Consider the following 8,704-nt stretch of genomic DNA (forward strand, 5'->3'; position numbering starts at 1 on the left):
TTTGTGATTTCAATGATCACTTCTTAATCAAATTTTCATGCATTAGCCATAGATCTGAGTTATCTTAGTGGTTGATGTGAATCTCACCTTTTGTCCTTAGTGATTGAATTGTAAGACTTCCCTGCTTATTATAGGGTTAACCCCTCACTAGCACGTTGAAGTTGTTCTCACATGGTGGACTTGTTGTTGATTTAGGTTGAGTTTTCTCCCTTTGATAACGAAAGACCTTAAGGCTTTTGTTTAAAAATCAATCCATTCACTTTTTGAAATCTTTTAGCCGAACTACGGCGTTTTGATCCTTATCTTTCATGAAAGGTACGTAGGCAATGGGTTTCATCCATCCAAACACAAAAATAAGAAAAATTGTATATTCTTTTCTCATCTCTTCAATCAATGTTTGCACAAAAATATTTCATAAACAAATAATGATACAACAAGTTATGAAAAGAGGTTCCCTAGGAGTACCTAGGATGTCGTGGGTGCCTAACACCTTCCCACAACATAATTACCCCCTTACCCAGATCTCTGACCTTTTATTAGTTTTCTTCGCGTAAAACTTCTTAGGCTTTTGTTCGCTTTCTAGCCATTCCTTTGGATAAATAGAAGTGCGGTGGCGACTCTATCTTTGTATGCTTTGCTTTTGATTTAGCCAATAAATCATAAAGTGACGAATACACCGCTACAGTAACCACATTATCAGGCTCATCAATAACCTGATGCTCTAGAAATTCTATCACTGCATCTTTATCTTTGAGCTGCTGAAGTAGTTCCTCTCGCTCATGAACCCAAGCACGCGACCGGTCTTCATCTCTCAACTCCTCTACTCCTTGATTAGGGAGGGTTGAAGGCCCAACCATAACCATAGGGGTAGGTCTCGGATAATCATAGGGCATGCAGTACTCAAGAGCTCTCTTCCTCACCCAAGCGGTGTAGGGTTCCAAAGCAATGCAATTCTTCGGACCAAGCTCCTTCCTTCCCTTCCTATGAACTTAGCGCTAGGCGAGGACCATCCTATCCTTCAAGTTCTGGGGATCTTTACCCTCTTGAAAGAACAATCCTTCCAATAGAACGTTGTTAGGTTTATCCTTTAAGGGGAACCCAAGCTGACAGCGAGCCAAAATAGGGTTGTAGTTAATTCCACCACATGTACCAAGAAGAGGCACATTGGAGAATTCACCACAGGAGTCAATAATCTGGATGCCATCATACACACGATTATACCAAAAGATATCATCATTAGTGAGAGACATAAGTTTCATAGACCACCGTAGACATCCCTTGTTCTCCTTGAAGGCGAGCGTCTAAGGCAAGTGCGAAATAAACCACTTGTACAATAGAGGCAGACAGCACACAATGGATCCACCACCCTTTCCATTCCTCATATGCAAAGAGAAATAAGTGTCACCCAACAGAGTAGGAACGAGATTAAGAGTAGAAAAAATCCTAATAACGTTCACATCCACAAAATTGTCGATGTTGGGAAATAACACTTGCCCATAGATAAGAAGCACAAATATGGCTTCAAAGGTGTCCTCACTCATGGCCTTCCCAAACAAAGTAGCTTAGGCAATGAGAAAATCAGATGGGAGACCTTGAATTCCACCTTTGGTAGTCATATGAGCAACAATATCAGATACATCTATGTGAAGCATGTCGGCAATCTCTTGGGAAGAAGGAACCCTCTCCAAACCACTGAACGACAACTGATCCAGAATAGGTATACCCACATGATAGGCATACTCCTCAAGTGTAGGCAAGAGCTGGAAAGCCGGAAAAGTGAAGCATCGATACAACGGCTCATAGAACTGCACCAACACACTCAGCAGACCTTCATCCACCTTGGTAGAAAGAATAGACAGAAGCTTCCCATGGCGAGCTTTGAACTCCAAAGGCTCTAATACATAAGATGCCAAACCCCTTAACTCTTTCAAGTCGGGTTATCTGAAACTGTACTTCTTCGTATTCCTTCTCGGCTTATCCATGTCTGAAAATTTGCAAATAGACCTCTTAAGTTCCTTGAAAAATTTTATTGTTGATGATATGGATGCATATGAATGCATGAATGCATGGATGCAACAATCACACTCAAGGATCAAGCAAGTTACACCTTATCAACACCCAAGTTCCATTGATATTGAGAATGTACGAGAACAGATCAACCGCGAATCAAGGGTTTGTTGTAAGTCACGAGCATGGAGTCTCGGTTAAGAACCACCCAAAAGGAGTGCACTATGGTTAAACCTGACAATCATGTTCTAAAAAGGTCCCCATAGTCATCATTTCATCTTTCGGATATTATCGGATAAAACAACTACTCGTATTCCAAAAATATTCTCAAGAAGGACTCTTATGAGTGTAGTATCGCGTAACAATCGTATCAAATCTTACACTTGAACGACCTTTGCGCTACTTCCTAAAATAGGCCAAGATGGGCTAGGTATCTAAGGTCCTTGGCTTCTAAGGTTTATATTGGAAAGAGTAATGCCTAACCACGACTACTCGTGTGACATTATTGATCCCAACAAGACCTCCACCAAGTGAATGGGCTTGCAAGTCAACTTGCTAAGGAATAACTCCACACAAGTCAACAAGACTATGCCATTCTCCTATCATAAGTGCACTCGAGTTCGGGTATAGAACTCATCTCACAAGAGACCACCAAGCACACAAGCAATTGATATATATCAAGCAATTCATACATTACAAACAATACAGTCATCCCAAATTTACACAAAAATATGTCACAAATAAATATAACCATACAACACATACAAGCAAAAAGTAGGCTAAACCCACTAGGAAAAGTTCAGTAATTCCCCAGCAGAGTCGCCACTTTTTTGTAGCGAGGTATTCATTACCTTATGATTTATTGACTAAACCAAAAGTAAACATACAATTCGAGTCGCCACCACACTTTTATTTGTCCAAAGGAAAGGCTAAAAAGCGAACAAAAGCCAAGTAAGAAGTTTTATCAAATCAAAAACTAATAAAAATGTCAGAGATCTAGGTAAGGGGGTTGGTTATGAAATGGGAAGGTTTTACGCACCCAAAACATCCTTAGTACTCTAAGGGAACCTCTTTTTGCAAATATGTGTTGTAGGTTGGTATTTGTGAAAAATATTTGTGCAAAAAATTGGGGGGATGAGAAAAGAATAGATCATATTTACAATTTTGTTGTTTGATTGGATGAACCCATTGCCTACGTACCATCACAAAGGTGGGATCAAAACCTCGTAGTTCGGGGTAAAAATCTCAAAGATTGGTGAATTGATTTGATCAAAAGCCTTAAGGTCTTTTGTTATCAAAGAGAGAAAACTCAACCTAAACCAACAATCCACCATGTGAGGAGAGCTTCAACATACTAGTCAGGGGTTAACCCTATAATAAGTATGGAAGACTTATAATCCAATCACTAAGGATAAGGTGAGGTTTACATCAACCACTATGATAACTCAAACCTATGACTAATGTTTATGAAAAGGTTTTAACAAAGGTGTCCATTGGAACCACAAAAACAACTTGAAGTGAGTTGTATTTACAAGTTAGATTTATTTACAAAAATGAAGTCAAAGATGGATTAAGATTTATTCATAATGAGTATTAATGAAAAGATTTTGAAAAAAATCAAAGGCATAAGGCCTAGGTTTCTAGTTTGAAAACAATGTCAAAGTTTGCACAAAAAGAGTTTGGCTTGGGTTAGAGTGAGGAGAAGAAGAGAAGGGCTAGTCCTAAAGCATACAAAGATAAGAGAAGGGATAAAACCCTTGGAATTCCTTTTCTTGAAATCATAGAGATGATTCAAGATGCTCCTTTCCTTTGGACTTAGCAAACAAACAAGCAATCACACAATATTTGGCTTCAAGCTCCTAGGATCTCCATTTGGCTTGTCTCTCTTAACTTGGCTACTCATGACAATGGTCCTTTTTACTATCTCAAGATGGAATCCCTATCACACAAGAACAAACATCAAAAAGTTCACAACACAATAAGAGGAATGGACAAAGAATAAATTTAGATTAGGAAGTCCTTTGAAGTCCATTTTTTCAATTTAGCATTCTAAAGGCATGAGGCCTAGTTCCTCTTCAACAAATTTAGTATTCTAAAGGCATGAGGCCTAGTTTCTCTTGAACACCTTTAAGCATGGGTAAGGTCCTAATTCTAAGTCCTTTCTCCTTTTTTGCATTGGATTCACACAAACAAAGACAAAACAAACACAAGGCAACAATATATTTATATACAATAATGAGCTCAAATGAGCAAAAGGAAAATGACATAAACATAAAATATGTGCTCAAGTGAGCAAAGGGAAAAGCAATATGAATAAATGAGCAAGAAAACAAATTGCATTAAAGTAAATTGCAAGAAATTAAATGCACAAATTAAAGTTAGTAGTTAGTATGGTTATGTTAGTTTGTCATAAGACAATTTAGCGCTATGTTAAGCAATCGTAAGTGGACTAATGTAGTAGTCACACCTATCTGAGGTCGGTCAATAAAACTATAGGAAAATAAACACAAGTTAAAGATCATGACTAGTAAGCCAAGCTCCTACAACTTGCCATGCCAAAAGAGAAGAGGAAAGGCCTTGTATGGACTTTAGGTTTTTTGCTTGACCAAGAAGCAACCTATCTTGGACACAAAGCAACTCACTTGATCTTGGATCAAGTTGAGTTTGATTTGGATCAAAGAAGGTTAAACCTCTCATATGTCAAGACCAACCATAAGACATTAACTCATTGGCCAAAATAAAAAGAAGTGAGATGAAGATGAAATGAATAAAAGGAGAATTCAAATGTCAAATACAATTGGTCAAAAGTGAATCAAATCATCATCAACCAATGCTAAACAGAAGAGAAATGAAGATTAGAAGTCAACAAGTCAAACATATTTTTTTGGTATTTTTGAATTAAAAATAAAGTGTAAAATAAAATGGACAAAATATGGTCAAACCTCAAATTCAATTCAAATCAACTTCAAAAAGTCAAATTAAATTCTCATAGGTCTAACATGGTCAAACAAGCTTTGACAATTTTTTTCAATAATTTTTGAAATCAGAAACTATTTTAAAACAATTAAATTCAATGAAAAATAACACAAATGAATTAAAATCTCAAATCAATTAAGAAATTGATGAGACTATTTTTCACTGACTTATCATGATCCATATGTATTAACAAAATATTTTGGGATTTTTCAAATATCAAAAAGCATTTTAAAATGAATTAAAACAATTAAAAACCAAATAGTTCACAAAAAATATTAAATGAAGTCACAAAAATAATTAAAAATCAAAATATGAAACTAGATTTTTCAAGAAAAATTTTGGTCTTGGTCTCATATTTTTGTGACTTCAAATAAAATATTTATGAATTTTTGAAAATAAAAGGAATTAAATGAAATTAAAACAGAAATAAGAAAATAGCAAAAATCCAGCGCGCTTGGATCATTCATTAAATGACGTGGCCATGATCTGAGGGCTTAGAAGCGCTAATGCACGAAGGACCAAAGTCAAGCGCGCCACATAAGGATTTAAAATAGGTCAACACAATCAAAGGTCAAGATTATAACGTTTCAACCAGATCTGATGGACCAGAAGCTCCCACGTGGGGATGGTGGTGGAAATCACCATCTTCTCCGGCCAGACAACCAACTCCGGCCACCACGCGCAGGGATTCAAAATTTAATAAAAATAAACAAGCAAGGTATCAAAATGAAGTTGGGGTGATGTACATCACCCCTGTAACCATGGATTCTCCTCAATGTTCCTATTTAAAGAGAAACATGAGCTTGAAGATCATGGTACACAAACTGAAATGGCACGATTTATGAAATTAAGACCACCACTGGCCTGCCCCATGCATGGGGACTTCAGAAAACAGTTCAAACCAAAGCAATTCACATTGTATAGCAAGATCCAGATCAAAATAGTTTGGTGATATACCTTTAAAATGGAGCTTCAAACAGCATGAATCCTCCAAGCTTTTGATCCAATCCTGATATGGAAATGTAATGATGATGCAAGACTAAGGAATTAAGACTTGAAGATCAACTAATGATGTTGAAATTCAAGCTTGAAATTGCAAATGAAAACTGAAATTCCTTTGAGTGAGGGTTTGGTTTTGAATTCTGCAGCGTTTCAGATCTCCTTGGGGTTGAATTTTGAATGAGCTAGAGCTTCTATTTATAGCTGAACTTGATGCAATGTGGTGTTTTGCTCGTGTGCATGAAAATTGGATCTTCCATGCATGGGCCTATACAGGCACTTGCAAAGCCCAAAAATGAATGGAAATGCATGCTGAGATCATATTAGAGTGAATTGGACGTGCACAAGGCCTGACATTTGCTTGCATTCCATGTTATGATGTGAATTGCAAAATTGAACATAAACATTCATCTCTTCGAAACTCCCACATGGAAAATCCAAAAATGGACACGTGAGTAATGGTTGGAAAGCTATTTGTATAAGGAACAAAAGTCATGTTGGGAAAAAATTCATTTGGAGTTTGGAAATTTATGAAAACTGGTTGTGAAGTTTGGGGTACAAAACATGTTTAGGTTCCCTTTGATTTTTTTTCCAAAAGTAAGCAACTTCAAGCCCTTCTGTTTCAATGATGCAAGCCTCAAATGGAAAAACCTCATACATCAAAGTTGTAGATATTTTCAAGGTGATCAATTTGGACTTATGTTTTGCATCATTTGGATTTTCCATGAGAAAGTTATGGGCACTTGAAGTTGGACATTTTTCAAATTCAATGGCTTTGGTCCAAAGTGACCTATAATATTTTGTATTATCACATGTATTTATTTTAGGATTATAAAATTTTGTCCAACATAAAAATTGAAGTAGACATCTTAAGATTTCCAATTCATTTGGTATCACCTCAAAATCATAAAAATTAAGGAAGTTAGGTCGTTGGGAAGTTGACCTAAAATTAGGGTTTCAGTCAAAATGACCTATAATGTTTTGAAATGAATGATGACTTTCCAAGTTTCAAATGGATTTTTAATGAACATGAAAGTTGTTAATATGGTTCTTAAGAACATGGTTTTGCTTGGGGTCATCTTCATTTGACAAACACATCACAAGTTGTGTCTCAGTGATCCTCAGTTTAGTAAGATGACTTGACTGGTCAACTTCTCAAGGCCAAACTTCAAATCTTGATGAATGAATGATTGAGGCTACTCACGTAGGCTCATATATGCCTAAAATAATGAATTAAAGAACTTACCTTGATTGTATTTGATCATGGGCTGAGGTTGCTTCATGAGCAAGGCACAGTCAATGCATAGTTGAATTAGGGTTTCCTTGGAAAACAATCCTCAAGCCCTTTGGGTTATTTTGATCAAATTGGAAAATTGAGATACTTGGGAGACATATATGATGATCAAGAGATTTGTGAACCATTATCATGCTTGCTTTCATCTTCATCTAGCCACTTCATTGAGCTTAGGGGCCTCCTAGGAGCATGGGATCACATGATCACTTGAGCTTCAAAACAAAAAGAGTTAGTGACATATTTTTATGCTTTTGGTTAGTAAAAAAATAAGAAATGCAATAATATATAATTCAAGCATGCTCGGTGGTCTCAAACCACTCACACAAGTCCCAACCCTAGGGTTAAGGAGCCACACATACTATGATCCTTGAGGCAATGCAATGAGCAAATGATATGATGCCATGAGGGATCTTAGGATCAAAATTAGGGTCTTACAGTCGTCAATGGAGGAATGGACGACAACACATCTTGAACGAACCAGTCATCCAAGGTGCAAGACCGACTCAACAATATATGGCATGGTTTAGGTCTTTAACAACTCAGCAATTTGTTTCTGAGCCGCGGTATTTGATGGATCCACGCCAACTTGCTTCGTCATCGTATGCCCCACATCAATTCACTACCCAACACCAATGTGAACCCACCCAACACCAATGTGAACCCACCCAAACCCAACAACCAACCATACAACACCAACCGACCACATACACACAACAATCACACACCCAACATCGCAACTCGTTCATGCCAACCACCCAACAACCAATCATCCAACGTCGCAATCCATTCATACCACCCACCCAAACACAAAACCAAGAATCAAACCCCGCAACCACAACCGTCTGTAGCCCAGATGATTCATATGGGTCACTTCATCGTAGCCCCCCACCAATGAACACCCAACCACTGTTTAACTATAGTACGTCCCAGGAACCATTGCTTCGTTTTCGAAACGACTCAATGGCCCAATTTGGGCAACTATACCGTCCCCAATTCACCAAACCCCAACGCCCTAACTACGATGACATGGGCACCGAACTCCATTACGGAAGCGTTGTTGGCCAGAGCCCCTCCGGATATTGGGAGCAAATGATGACACATCTGTCAAATATCGCTGGAACTTCCGCCGGACCTTCCAACCAGCCATCGCTCGATCAGGTCAGCATCCAAAGACCACAAACACCTCAAAAAAATCGTGGGAGACCTCGGAGACAAACTAACGCACCGGGATGTGGAACCGGGGGACGTTATAATCGGGCGGGTCATTAGTTTTTTGTCTGTCCAATGTAACCAATTATTACATATTTAATGAATTTATTTTTTTTCATTATTATTTTTTATGTATTAAATAATAAATATTAAATATTAAAAATTAAAAAATTAAAAAATTTAAATAACTAAAATTTTTTAAAAAAATTAAAATAATAG

Source organism: Lathyrus oleraceus, chromosome 3, assembly GCF_024323335.1.
Source record: "Lathyrus oleraceus cultivar Zhongwan6 chromosome 3, CAAS_Psat_ZW6_1.0, whole genome shotgun sequence".
NCBI classification, from domain to species: Eukaryota; Viridiplantae; Streptophyta; class Magnoliopsida; order Fabales; family Fabaceae; genus Lathyrus; species Lathyrus oleraceus.